This window comes from Labrus bergylta, chromosome 8 (genome assembly GCF_963930695.1).
Source record: "Labrus bergylta chromosome 8, fLabBer1.1, whole genome shotgun sequence".
In the NCBI taxonomy this organism is placed as follows: Eukaryota; Metazoa; Chordata; class Actinopteri; order Labriformes; family Labridae; genus Labrus; species Labrus bergylta.
In genome coordinates this window covers 29128168-29143367 of record NC_089202.1, presented here as the reverse complement: position 1 = coordinate 29143367, position 15200 = coordinate 29128168, and the positions used below count along the sequence as shown (strand labels likewise).

The following is a 15200-nucleotide window of genomic DNA, read 5'->3' as shown; positions in this document are numbered from 1 at the left end:
TATGCAGCATAATTTGGTTAGAAATATGCAATGTAAACAAAGGAAACAAACTGGATGTTTGTGTTTCAAGGGACAAAGAAATACCTAAGAGATGCACTCCTAACAAGTTGCAGATATCAGAAAAAAAATATTTGTACCATCTAAGTCAGTGCAGACTTCGCATTTGAAGACAGCAGGGCATTTCACCTGTGCCAAATTTTTGATTTTATGCCATATATTTCTGCACAGGTAGGCATGCAAGCTGGATGCTAAAAGGAGGCCGGACACACATAAGTACAAAAAGACAAAAAAACTGATCCCTTCTATACTCCCAGTCCTGTTCATACTGTGTGCATAGGTCTGTTTGCACTGGGCAGAAACATGGAGTGTGCTGCATTTCTACTCTCATCATGCAATGACAAAAAAAAAAAACACACTTATCTCTGCTCCACAATTAAGACAGACGAGCAACAGGTGAGAGAATGCGTGTGTGTTTACGTATGCTGGGAATGACAGGGCATTCATATGACACAAACACACACAACCTCTCTACATTTTACCCCAACTGCTTTTTTTTACCCCAACTGCTTTTAAGTTTCTTCATTAGAGATTTTAAAAATACAAATAGAAACACCATTAAAAGCCGGGGGGTGGATATTTAATTTAGCAAATAAGTTGCACATTTATGAAGTGCTGTAGTCTACATGTTGACTCAAACTCCTGCAAATACATAATTTTTACAACATGAAAAAACAAATATCTGACATAACTAGCAGGAATATTCAAAAGGGACACCTTTTAAGATGTATTTAAATAAAGTTAAATTTAAATTAACATGTTGCAACCAATGCTTCAATTAAAAGTTCTAGATAAAATTCGGCTTTTTGTGCATATAAAACAAAATTTGTGTGGGAAGTTTTACAAACATAAATCATTATAATTATTTCCCTTTTGTTGAAGTAAAAATCTGCATTTTTTTTTTTATTTGCAAGCTCAAATCTTATTTGGAGCTTTTATAGTTTTGTTAAAAGTGGCTTCTTTAATCATATTTATTCATTTAAGATCTTCAATTTTTTTGTGCGCACTAAAAGATGTTTGTGATATCTTGTTAACCTCATTATGCCTTTGTTAGGCAGTGATGCAGCATATTGCACTGGTAGAAAGAAAAGCAGCTTCAGGAATTAGACGCAGCCGCTTCCTGCCGTCTGCATCTGCCGCTGCTCTCTCTCTCTTTCTCTGTTGTTGACGGTAAAGAGACGCACTGCTCCGGCTTTATTACTGAATATGTGAATAAAGGTTAGTAATAATAATGTTAATAATTCCCTCCTCTGAGTTACGAAGAGGCTTTCACTAAATCACGTTCAGCTTGTACTAACGACCAGACAGCGGAGATTACAACAGCAGCAGCGAGGAGGCAAGCAGACTCTGAGACTCACGTGCCTTGCAGCAAAATTCCACCCGGCAACTATACACTGTACCATGGCAACAGCCCTGCCATTGGTCCCCGGTGCGTTTTCAAATGACCAATGGGATGGCCAGCCGCGGGTGATGCTTGTTGCTAGGTAAACATGATGCAGAGGAAAGATAGAGGGAGCAGAATTACCATGCTGCTACTGCAGGGTGCTTTCAGAGAGGAGTGGAGGAGCTCTTCACACTCGGAGATACCCTTCTCACTTGGCGGTGCCAGAGAGACAAAAAAAAAGCGAAACGAAGCAGGAATGACACAGGCAAAGAGGGAACACAACGTGGAAAAAGACCGGTGCAAACGGTGCTGCTAATGTTTTATGCAGCAACAACGCCTTTTAATGTACAGGCAAGCTCGACAGAAGAGGAAGATTGTTTCAAAATAAAATTGCCTCGACTAATTTTATTAAACAAAAACGTGTTATTATACACTCAAAAACAACTGTAAAAACATAGACAAATTCTCTACCTTTTACCTTTTAATTTATAGTTAAAAATAAAAAAATATTTTAAAAAATGCAGCAAAATAATTCTATTAAATATATTATGAGTTAGCAGCATCCATTAGCTCTAACACGTCATGATATATGTGTGCAATGTTGATTCAGTTAATTTAAAGTAGCAGTTCATGAGCTATCTGTCTTCTGTTAGTTTAGATAATAACATTAATCTGGATTTAAAGAACACAATTATTTAAGTATCTAATCTGCAGCCTAGGTCACAGTTTTCTCAGCTTGAACTGCCTGTGACCTCATTTCAGGATCCTACATTTCCCATGACTCCTGCAATGAATTGTCAGGTTGTCATGTTAATTTGAGTTTGCCGGATTTAAGAATGCAATTTGTTAGATTTTGGTTGTCTTAAAATGTATATTTATGCACACACAGACACAATGTGAATTTAAAGTGGACAGTCAAGTCCATGTATGTATTTAAGCAGCAGCTATATAACATGTTAACTTTGGCCTCTTGTGTCTTTGGTGTGAGCCCACTGACACATCCGGTATCACATGTAACACACACACACACACAAACTGAATAATCATATAGGGTCCCTGGTTTTCAATGCAAAGGGACACACACATTACCCACACAGCCTCAGTGATCGATGAGAATCAGAGACTCCTGATTGATCCGAGCGGACATGTGTCCGTCTGCAGGAGCATAGCAGACCAGATGGAGCAAACTGGGAGGACTGGTGTTACAACCAGTACACCCAGAACATACACACGTTCAGGTACTAAAATGCTGCACGCTGTCTTTAAATCCTGAGTAGGGTTTTCTAATTTAACAAATGTAGATATGTTTCAAGTTTAAAAACACGGTAAGAAATGTGTAATTCTTTGTTTGTTCGTTCAATTACGACAGCGCATTCCCTTTTTCTCTCAGCTATTTTTCCCAGTACTTTATCATACTGTAGATAAGTGATTCTCAACTGGTGGGTCGGGACCCAAAAGTGGGTCGCTGAGCTCTTTTCAGTGGGTCGGGAATGTGTAGCTGGAAAAAAAAAAAGTGTGTCGAAAAGTCTATTTGGTGCTTTTCAAAGTGTGTCTTGCTCTGTTTCTTTGTATCATATGCCAAATGTTTCATTAAATTAATCTGATTGGTTGAAAAATATGTGGGTCACGATTTTTCATGAAGGAGTTTGTGGGGGAGCTTAGGCTAGACGGGTTGAGAACCACTGCTGTATAGATCATTAAAAAACAGAGACGGTATCATTTTGAAACATGTGGTGTCTGAGAGTATCAACGTGTTTGTAACTTTTGTAAACTTTCCTCCTGAGTCACCTTCACGTTTCTCTACAGGACTCTTCTGCATCACCACATTTCTAAAGGACAACACCGTCATCATTAACTCCAGATGAATTTGTTATTTTTAACAGAAGTCTTTACACAGGTGTCAAAAAGCTTCAGAGGACGTCTACACCCACAGTTGTCAAAATGTAAAATTATTGACATGATTCATCACAAAATAACCTTTTTCTACTTTTACGTAAAACAAGTTTGAGTACAATCTTTCTCTTATAATGGAAGAATGCTAACATTGTGTTTTTGCCACGGTTTTTGAATAATTTTAATGAAATACAAATAGATGTTTGTTTGTTTTTGGTTATTGTGTAATGTAGACAATTTGCAGGAGTTTGCACGCAAGGTGGATTTATTTCTCTCCCAATCACCTGCCTTTAGTAAAATTAGTATTTTTTTAAAAATCATCAGTACTTTTCTATACTTTAATCGTACAATATGTAGAATTTTCACTCTAAATTATTCAAATTGACAAAAAAATTACTGAATGTATTTTGCATTTTCTTTTGTTGAGTACTCACATAACCCCAAATATTTCCAACAGTTATCAAAGCCAGAGAAATCCTTAATTTTATGGTTGTAACGAGCCGTGTCTAGTTGCGGCGGACGCCATGACAGACACGACTTTATCGTTGTCATGGAAACACCGGATGTTACGTGAAAGACCGCCGCAAAAGAAAGCGTGAGCTGCTACTAAAAGCTGTCGTTCTGTTGCTGTATGAGCTGCTGTGATAAAATCATCATGTTTATTATACTTGGATACATCAGCTCGTCTGTAAACATGTTCTCTTCCTCAGGTCGGTTTCGCCCGTTTGTCTTGACTACGGTCAACTCAAGAGTTCGTTTTCATCGGGGGAGGGAGTAGCAGAGAATCACTCCCGCCAGCCTCAATGTCATCGTTTGTTATTGTTTTGATTGAGAGCCCCCTGGTGGTGGGATCTACATACTGTGTGTTTACAACATTAAAATGATGGAGATTGTGTTGTTTTAAAAAATGTGGTATCAAAAGTGTCATAGTATTCAGAATGTGACAACATGTAGTTGTAGAATCTCCTTAAAGCAGGAAAGGAATGTCACATTAATTGTTTATAACATTACATTTTCTTCAATAATATCCAACAGTTTCGACATAAATCTATAACCTTGTCTCTGTTATAAGATATTTTAAGGTCTGAATGACGTTCGGTGAATGTACAAAAAGTGTTTGAGTTGCTCTAAGAATTGTTGCAGCCAGCTAACAGCAGTGAAACAGGATGTGATGGCTGCACCACAATCCTTGATGGATCAAAGTCCACTAAAAGTTTTTTTGTTTCTGTCACCGACGGGCTCAGATTGTTATTTTAAGTGTGTGACGACATTAAAGACAGGATCCCTACAGAGATGGATTTTAAACAGAAACAGCTGTTACATCACTCTCTCTCAGAGACACCAGACTCCATTGACAAAAACAGGCTTTTTACCTCACAGGACACGGGAGCTTGCTGGTCTTCTGCTGCCTCCATGTGTGAATGTGTTTGTATTAGTGGGAGACTTTCATCTTAGAAATGATGTGTCTGGATCCAAGACAACAATGTAACATGCCCAGATAACCAAATCATGATGCAGATAGGAAAAAAAAAAAATCAGAATCTACATTTTTTGTGAGATTTGTCAAGTTTACAAAGAGAACATTTTTAAAAAGCTGTTTTTTGAATGAAATCTGGTTTGCGTTTCAAATACGATCTCAGGAGAATCTGGAAGCTTTGAGCAAATCTATTGCCTCTTTCTCCAAGTTATCTGGATATCAAAGATTTATATTGGTGAAGTGGCTGACAAAGCAACAGAGTCTGCCAGACCACAGGTTCTCAACTGGTGGGTCGGAACCCAGAGGTGGGTCACGGATCTATTTTCAGTGAATCGCGAATGTGTGCCTGGAAAAAACTTGTGTAAAAAAAGTCGGTAAAGCACTTTTTAAACATGTTTGTTTTGTCTAGTTTCTTACTTCTGTGACATGTTTTTCAGTAAATAAATCTGATTGGTTTAAAAAGTGTGGGTCACGATTGGAGTTGGTGGTGGGTCCTGAGGCTAGACGAGTTGAGAACTACAGCTAGAAGATACCATATAGAGAAAATTTGCCTTTATATTAAAGCTACGTGTAGTTCAACGGAATATCAAACAAACAAAAGAGCGATGAAAACAAACTGTCCAAAATGTAATGCAGCCGTTTAACTACGTGCACAGAGATCGAAGCGGTCTCGTGCATTGGCTCGAGCAGAATTCTCCGGATAATAATCTGCTGCGTTCTCACAGCTGCAGGAAAGAAATACAAGAAGGCTGGCAGGAGAAACTATGCGTAATCTCAGAGTGAAAATGTGTCTGTTTGTGTTCACACATGCAGCTCCTCCTGGAAATATCAGGAGTGATTCTGCAAGTGTGAAAGTCCTACTCATCAGTCAGGATCAATATGACATATCTTTAGAATTTAAATGAATTAAATGGATCAAAATGTCAAATAAAATTCTAGAAAGCACGCAAACAGCACACATTGTTACCTTTTGTCTTTTTGTGAGAATTGCTTTTGGTTGTGTCTTACAGAGTCAGCCATGGTGTGTGTCTGAGCGTGCTCGTATCAAAGTGCAGCTCATCTACAAGTCTGAGTGGAATCTTTATGCATTCCTATAGCGTGACACATTTGACTAAAGAACTGAGTCAAGTTCATTTAAATTTTTGTCCCATAAGGTTTTTTTTGTTGTTGAAGAAACAGATTAAAATGTCTAAAAAGTCCATAATGGATGAACTGGGGCTGACACTCACTATACCAGGATTTAAAATGATGCTATGACACGATTAAAATCATATCGATGCCGAGAAGTCCAAGTACAAATAAAATATTTATACCTGATTGGAAACTACGACAACAAAAAATGAAAGTGAGACCCAATATTGGGTCATTTTAACTTTTTTTTCTTGCCCTCGTTTTGAACAACAACTTTGTAATTAAAGTTTAAATTCTGGTATTGTTACAACCTTTCTATGAGCTGTGTTTTCAGCTTCATAACAACAACAAACACCGACCAAGCCGATTCAACGTCAGGGCATGATGGGAAATAAACAGTTCATGTCAGAGCAACAACATGTCACATTCATTACAGCTGTAACCCGATGCTAACATTAGCTTCTTCCCTCTTTTAGCTAAAGTGTTCATTCGGGTCAGTCTTCTGCTGCCACAGCCACTCCATATGAGTCTATACAGCTTTGGTACGGCTGTAGTCAGGACCGGAATAACACATGCGACACACACACACACAAAAACACACCTCGTGCATACATTTATATATATATACAGGCTCTGTTGCCAGGCGAGACATAGTCAAGTTCAGTGTGAGACCCAGAAATAGAGTCCCAGTAAGGACAGGTGGAGAGGCCTCTTCCTCCACATTACCCACACACAAACCTAAAGTCTCTCTCTCTCACACTCGCACACACACACACACGTACACGCACGCACACGCACGCACACACGCACACACAGCGGTCTGTCACGTGACCAACAAGTCTGACTGTCTGTGGAGTTTTGACTTTCTTTTTAGGTTCAGGATTGTCTGAACTTTCTGAAACATGTTTATGAGAACAGATATGAACATCAATATAGAGTGTCAGAGCATGAATCATCAGTGTGTGTGTGTGTGTGTGTTTGGGGCTGTGTTTGTGTGTGTTTATGAGGTTATGTCATTGGTCACATTCAGGGACTAATAATAGACTTTGCACTTGTTGACTGAAGACATTTTGTCTAATTTTGTATTAATTACTCCTCAATGTCACTGCTCTTCATTCACACTAGCTGTAGATTAAGGGAGCAGTTATCTGGTTCTTATATGTTGTCATATGTCACATCACGTTTTCGTCAGCGTTTGCAGATTAATGAGACTTAAGAGAAGTTTTTTTTCAGCAGTTAGTCTATTCAGAGACAATTAACCACGAGCGGAAACGCTGCTTTAAGAAAAAACTTTTTCTCACCGATTGTTCAATTCAAGTTAAAATGTCACTTTTGCTGGGCGCGCTGGTGCCGCAATGGAGAGGGCGCGCGCCTATCCGCTCTCAAGCGTGCGGCCCGGGCTCGCATCCCGCCCGTGGCCTCCCTCCTGCATGTCGTTCCCCACTCTCTCTCTCCCTGGTTTCCGACTCTATCCACTGTCCTAAAAATTAATCTTTAAAAATGTCCCTTTTGCGACAACGTTTTGTTAGTTTGGATGTTACTCAATACTATTTCCCTCACGTCCTAGTCGTGCAACCACAGACTGAAAGTAAACATGGATAAAGCCTGAGTGACATCACCCATTGGTTGAAGCCTGTCCATGGCTTCTCCATCTCAAAATCCCGTCTCAACCTAACAACAGGGAATGACCTGGAGCTGAGGCGAGTTTTCATCCTCCTGACAAACCGTTACACAGCAACCACTGTGGTTCTTCTGTGTCCGTCAGTGTCCATCGTGTTTCATGCCAACCAGAGGAAGGTTGTTTCTTTAATACTCATAGATAACGTGTTTAATAACGACACGATCTTTAAGTTTAATGACTGTATCAAAAAGTACTGAAGCTTTAAAAAGAACTCAGATCTTTGGTGATATTCTAAACCAAAGCTGCCCCGAGTCAAAGAGAGCGAGAGCATTGTCTAAATTGAAGCAATTAAAAACAAGATATTACTCAATATGTGGTACCTCGGACCCAACTGGCAGTTAACATAGAGTCGAGCTGCTATATGATACATGTTGGACATGAACACAAACACTTAACTATCACTTTAGATTGTGAATTATTTAGTTTGATGGGAGGTTAACATGAAGTGTTGTAAAGGTGTGTGGGTATCATCAAGTCAATGAGTGGACATATCTCTACGTTTGAGAGGTTGGAGAAACTTAGTATCCATGTGTGAACAGCAGGGTCTGAAGTTTCTGAATGTTTCCACTGTCCAATCAAGGACGTTTATCTGCAGCTTATTAAATGTATGTAGAATAATCTTTGATTGAAAACTCGGGGTCAATCTTGGCTGAAGTGGATATTCCTAGAAGGGCTGTGACGTAATACCAGGGTTTGAAACTTTAGTGCTATATACACAAGTTAAAATGGAACAATATGGATATCCGTTTCAAAACCACAGCAACAAAAACAGAAGTCCTAGGACCCCCGAGATCTGGTCATTTCTTGGTTTTTAAATGCAGAATGTGGAGGCAAACTTGTGGGATTTAGTCAGCGTCACCTCCTCTGCTCTCTGTGTGTAGCATACATGAACGTAATTTTACCGCCCGAACTCGAGATCCACATTTGACTGCCGCTCTCGCTTTCGCTCACAGTCTGGCCCTGACTAAAAGATATTGGTTTTGAAAATGCAAGAGACCCCACACGACGGTATAATGGTAGATTAAACAGTTTTGTTCCTGTAGAATGATGTGTGGAGAACAATAATGTGACCAAGGCGGCACATCAAACACTAACAGATTCTATTCAACAACAACCTGAGTCCTGACCTGACTACCAAAACTGGAAATCTCATAAAATGTCATCTAGTAGAACGCAACTTTACAGTAAAACAATAATGGTGGACGACGAGCAGGAAGAATTTGTGAAACTTTTTGGACTACTTTTTTACTGAAAATTCATGAAGACATTTTTTTAAATTGTGGCTTAAGATGTAAAGACGGCGTGATGACCGGCTGTGCAACTTCATTGTAAAACAGACATCCTACACAAGCTTTCTTGAAATTAAACCGTTATCTTTCTCAGGTCAATATCCGTACATGACCTGACCTCCCATCGTCCACACTGTGCGAAGCGATTTATCAAAAAAAGGTGTAAACTGCTCTAAGTTGAAGGAGAGACTATGAGGAGGTGAGGCTGTTTGTGCGTCCCTGAGCTGCATGGACGCAGGACAGGTGTGTGATCCTCCAGGTGAATGACTGATGAGAGGTGGAAGGACCAGGATGTAAAGAAAAGACAGAGCTTTAACGGTGTCAGAGTATCAGAAACTTCACTTTAAAAATCAGGATGAAGGTCAGAACTAGGGGTGGGAATGATGGTGTAACTCATGATGCGAGACGTGGCCCACGATAACGCCAATACAACGATACCTGACATATCGTGAGACCATTCTATAATGATATATCATGATATCTGTTGAAGAATAGAAAATGCCCCCAAGGTCCAGGATTAACGTATTTTTCACCGCAAAATGGAGTCAGATTCACCTCTTATCGTGCTTTAACTCTAAACCGCTGTCAGGCCCATTACCTTCTTCTTCTTTGACCAGTTGACTTTCGTTCACATGACCCTCATTCAAGTCATTTGCGACACCATGGGGAGTCAAAGTCGAGACACGGGGAGTCAAAAATGCCAGGGAAATCTTATAAAATTGCGATATTTGGCACCAGTGAGGCAAGACGACGATATATTGCTGTATCATTCGGTAGTTGTCCTACCTCTAGTCAGAAGGTCCAACAGTCACAATGATTAAAAACACACAGAAAGTGAACTCATACATGATGACACACACACACACACACACACACACACATACACAGCAGAGAGGACAGGACTGAAGTTGATACGGAGCAGTGGCTTCCTCCAGCTCCTCCAGGTGAAGCTACCTGCTCTCCTGCTGCACCTGAAGTTACCTGTAGCTTAGGATCAGGCCGCTTGTGCATACTGCTTAAAATAGACATAATATTTTATTTAGCATGCTCCTGATCCATCCTCTGGTTGGAGAAAACAACGACTCTCAGTTTTTAACTTTTTGGTAGATTCTGAGTGACAGTGTTGAGACTCATCCTCATGTGGGCACCGTGAGCCAGCCATCACAGGGGGGCTGGTGTTGTCCCACCAAAGAAACTGAACAGCAACACAATGCAATGTCATCCTTAAGTTTACCTAGCAACAGATGATGAAGCCTTTTATCAGCACCGGCTGCTTTTGAGACGGCATTTTTGCAGAGTTATCAGAGCAGAGTTTATTTCATGTGCTCAACAGGAGAATTCTCACACATGAACATGACATTTATAACAGAACAAGTAAACATTTCTCTACAGGAAAATCACCTTCAATGAATCAATTGTATAATAAATCATTTTGCATGAATAAAAATGTATTTTTCTGTGCTGGTAACACATCATCACACATTCAGAAAAGGTGTTCATTAAGTGGTACAGGTGTGTTAATTATTTCAAACGTCTTAAATCAATATCTGATTTTGTTTGTCCAAAGTATTCTGATATCAAAGTAAGCATGCTTCCAGGTTAAAGAGTATAGAAGGAAGCCAACATGGTTACATTATGTCACAGGAGTTTAGCTAACACACAAATTAAATTAAAAGCAGTGAATTAAACATCATTGTGTCATGCCATGATCATGATAAACCTTCGGCAAGGTTTCATTCTTCCAACCAATCAGAGGGCCGTACACTGCAAGTCAATGTTCACCATTTCACACACTCGTTGACACACACTTGGGAGGCTATGTCTTAAAGATTTAAGGGCTCAGTTTCCCATAAAGGAAAGGAAGACCAAGCCACCGATGTCCCAACTGAAGGACGACCTGCTATAACAGTAAAGGTAGAAAAAAAAACAGTCTGCACACGAGAAGCTGCTCCAATTAATCTAACACCTGTAACGTTTCGGGCCCTTGCCCTTCATCGGACATGAACCACTACCACTAAGCCACAGCTGCCACACATATATATATATCTTTTCGTAGTTTAATATGTTTCTTTTGAGTGAAGAAGTCAAAAAATACAGAGGCAGTCGCAAGCATCCAGTGTAACCCCAACCTAATACAATTCCCAACCTTTTTTTGGCTTATCTATAATATCAGTGCTTAAGAGAGAGAGTGGGCGAGAAAATGAGAGTGAGAAGTCCGCTGACCGTACGTCCTCCATGATTGTACCTCCCATAAATGCGCCTCACGATTGTGTTGCTAGTAAAGCTCGTTTTAAAAACTGTAGCTTCTTATACCGTCATTTTAAAATGTTTTTGCAGCTGTGATGATTCTAGTGATGCGTAGTGAGTTCATGTTTCAACCAACAGATGTCGCTGATGAGTTTTTAACCGTCATACTCGAAACTCTCGGTCTGTTCCGACCAGCGGCGTAAGACACACACGCCCGCACGCACGCACGCGTATCTGTTTCTAAACCATGGCAAGAAATATTGAAACCCTCACCAACAAATTTTGTTTAATTTCTTGTTTTTAATTCACAAAACTTGCAGGGGAACGCCTGCACATCGTCTTAATTTAAAAAAGCAACAACATTGGCAACATTTTGGTCATGAAACATTGCCAACAGGGTGTATAGACCCATTTTTAATCATCACAAATAAATCATCACGAGCGACCCAGGTGAACCGACCTGTGATTTTTAATGGACCACCACTCTCTCTATCTTTCACTCACGGCAGCTTTGGGTTTAAAATATCACTAAATACCATTCATCAGTAAAATGACAGATACTGTACCATTTTCTAATTCTCCTTTTGCAGAAATCAACAGCAATATTATTCTCTATTTTGTAAAACCTTACCTGCAGTATTTTCACTTTCTACCTGGGCACAGTGTCCCTCTGTACCTGTACCAATCATACCTTTCTACTGCAGGATACACATTTCTAACCTGTGCGATAAATATTTATATTTCTTACTTGTGGCAAGCTCCTTGTTCACCATGCAATTTACATTCATCTGCTGTAAAAATATAGGATATAAATATCGTTTTTTTTAAAGATTTGTGCCTTTATTGGAGAGTTAGAAATCAGGGAGAGAGAGAGTGGGGAATGACATGCAGGAAAGGAGCCATAAGTCGGACTTAAACCCAGATTGCCCACTTGGAGGACTATGCCTCCATGCATGGGGCGCGTGCATTGTCCACTAGGCTAACAGGGCCCCTGTAAATATTTATAAAATAAACATTGTCCCTCTTCTCTTCCTTGATGCAGATTTCTTGTTGCTGATGGAGGCCTGTATGTCTGTGCACTCTGAGGTGAAGCATTTTCTAATTTGGTTGTACGATTGTATAATGACAATGAATGCTTTCTATTCCATTTTATTTTGAATCATGTGGTATCAAAAAGTATCCAAGTAGTTATACTTTTACAACCTAAGAAGACAAAACCTTTAGATATAGAGTCCTGAACATGTTCCAGAGGGATGAAGCCTAAGTGAGGGGCCTGACACTCCCACAATCTGCTCTCCCAGTGCTCCCAGTCTGAGATCCAGCACCCAGGATTTTAACTTGATCTCACAATCTTATTCACGAGTGATTGGAGGACACCCTCCTCGTGCATGTTGTGGTGGGATCCTTTAGCCGTGCTGCACAAGCTGCAGATGGTGAACGTAATCACAGATATCTCACAGCAGTCATACATGCTCGGGCGGTGGTGATGGTGAGCGGTTGTGGCTCACCGACGGCGATATGGAAAGGGTCAAATCCTCCGACTGGTCACAGGTGCTTTTCACACTTATACCTGCTGGTGTCTGACTGGAACTAAAACAGCAGATTGAGCTCCACAGCCTTTAAGATGAACATGATGACCAGTCAGCACACTCTGTATTTATAAAGATCTGTGTAAAAAACACAAGGCTGATATTCTGACTTATTAATCCGTTATTATCTGCTCTCGTTTTCATCTTAAATAAACACAAGCAGCACAATGAAACAGCATCTATTCCACTGGATCCTCTCATAAAGCTGCACATCCTCCTCGCTAGTCCGCCACACACTTTAACCTGAGGGATGCATTCGCTTTTATCTCGTCTAAAATGTTATGTTACGGCCAATAAGTGGCCATAATGAAATCTAACAGAGGGCAAATGACTGAGCAAACAAGCACGCTGGTGAGCATGATTTGGTGCGAGACCCACAAAGAATGAACTGTAATAAATGAAATGAGTATTTTGTGGAGAAAATGTCCATTTTGAGTCCATCGCCAAGAAAAGCCAGAGAGCTGAACTTCAGCGAGGTGTGACAAATCACAAATCTGTGACAGATCTCTTCATTACAGTCGCCTACAATTTCAGGGCCCCCCCATCCTCTTAACTCAAACTGGACCACATTAGACCCCATAGAGACAAGAGAGGAGATGTCAAGTCATGGTTTCCTCTCCATCTAATGGTCTCCTCACAGTCCTGTTCCCCTTTCCCCCAGGGGGAGGAAGACATCTCCCGGCAGCAGAGCGCCCTGTGTCCCTGTACTTCAGGGCAGGGTAGGGGCTGGGGCTGATGCTGATGCTGATGCTGATGCTGCGGTGGCTAAGCTAACGGCTAGCCTTAGCTGCCACAGCAGATGAAATGCTGCAGATGTGCAGAGGACAGTCGGGGGTTGCTGGCTGCCTGCTTTCACACATAAAAAGGCAAACACATCAAGATGAACCCGGCTTCCTCATGCATACCTGAGGATTTACATCAACACGTTTTTTTTGTTTTTTTTAATCATGTAGCAGCACTTCCATCCATCTCCACCTCCACCTCCATCTCCATCCCTCCGGTTTAAGATGCCGACAGAGCGAACCGGGAGGGAGGGATGGAGCCCGGCTTGCTGAAACTTGCCCAGTTACACACACACTGATGGCATCAATCATGAGCCTGTTTATGGGGCAGCCTTAACACTGCTAGCTGTGAGAGAAAGGGCTCAGTCACAGGGTGTAAAGCAGGAGGACAGGCACACCTGGAGGACATTAGAGAGTCCATCATGATGCATGCACTGGCTCTGTTACTGTACATGCGACAGTCTTACAACACGGTGCATTGTCCAGCAGGGATGGTAACACACCTTTTTTTTTTTTTTTCCCCCAGCATCGAAACCAGCCTTTCCTCCTGTGTGCCCCCCCCCCCCCCCCACCCCCCCAACACCCCCACCCCCCCCGGAGCCGTTTCTGCGGCTTCAGCGGGGGGACACGGGGGGCCGGGGGGAGAGGAGGCCGGGGGGCCGGGTGATTAACGCAGCTTCCCCGGCAGTGTGAAGCGCTGATCAGCCACACACACACACACACACACACACACACACACACACACACACACACACACACACACACACACACACACACACACACACACACACACACACACACACACACACACACACACACACACACACACCTCTCATATATACATGCATTAAAAAAAAAAAAAAAAAGAAAGACTCCTCGGAGCCGATTTATCTTACCTCAGGCGGTGTGTCGAACCGAGTCCCGCGGAGCAGCCATGTTCGGAACCCTCCGTCCACACGAACCGAGCCCCCTCCCCCGGGTCAGCCCGCCCCTCTTTCCACACCACAAAATCCAAGATACCGTTTTTTGGTTTTTTTTTTTTTGTTAAAAAGGATTTGGTTCTGCCGATAAAATCCCCCCGGTGAGAATGTCTTCCAGTTAAAAATTAAAAATTAAAAAAAAAAAAATTAAAAAAAGAAATTGCGTGATTCTCCGGAGCTCACGGAAGCAGGAGGACCGGGTGCAGCGCAGCTAGCCGAGCCGGAGGGGAGGTAGGGCAAGCCCGCCGCCTCAACCCGCCGCGGACCCCTTACAGCTCAGTCCTGCTTTTTTCTTTTTTCTCCTTCAGAAACTCGATATTTAATCTCAGATACACACACGAGTTGCATCCGCCTCACAAACCGGGTTAGACAGATCAGAACAACCCGTCAGCTTTTTCTTTCTTTTTTTTTTTTTTTTTTTAAATTAATTTTAAAGCTAACATTAGCCAGCTAGCAATTAGCTAGCATGCTAGCTGTGTTAATAAAACGCTGCCATCGGGGAATTTGCAGGAAGACAGTCCGCTCTCTGCAGGCTGCTCGGCGGGTAACGGCCAGGCCTTTGGAGGCCCCGCTGGACTGTAGAGGCGGACGCTTTGGGGGGAAAAAAAACTAAGATATAATTTAGCAAGGCACAGCTACAGCTAGCTGTGTGCTGGCCAGCCCCTCCGTGATGGTAATATCGGTCAAAGG

At 41.6% G+C, this 15200-nt stretch overlaps 1 protein-coding gene across 1 annotated transcript in view; it reads right to left on the bottom strand.

Moving 5' to 3' along the window:
- dyrk1b (dual-specificity tyrosine-(Y)-phosphorylation regulated kinase 1B) overlaps positions 1-15200 on the bottom strand; it is a 44998-nt gene extending 29798 nt beyond the window's left edge. Inside the window, exon 1 of the mRNA XM_020654574.3 lies at positions 14427-15200. The gene's annotated coding sequence lies outside the window, so the exon portion shown is untranslated. The remainder of the gene's footprint in view (positions 1-14426) is intronic.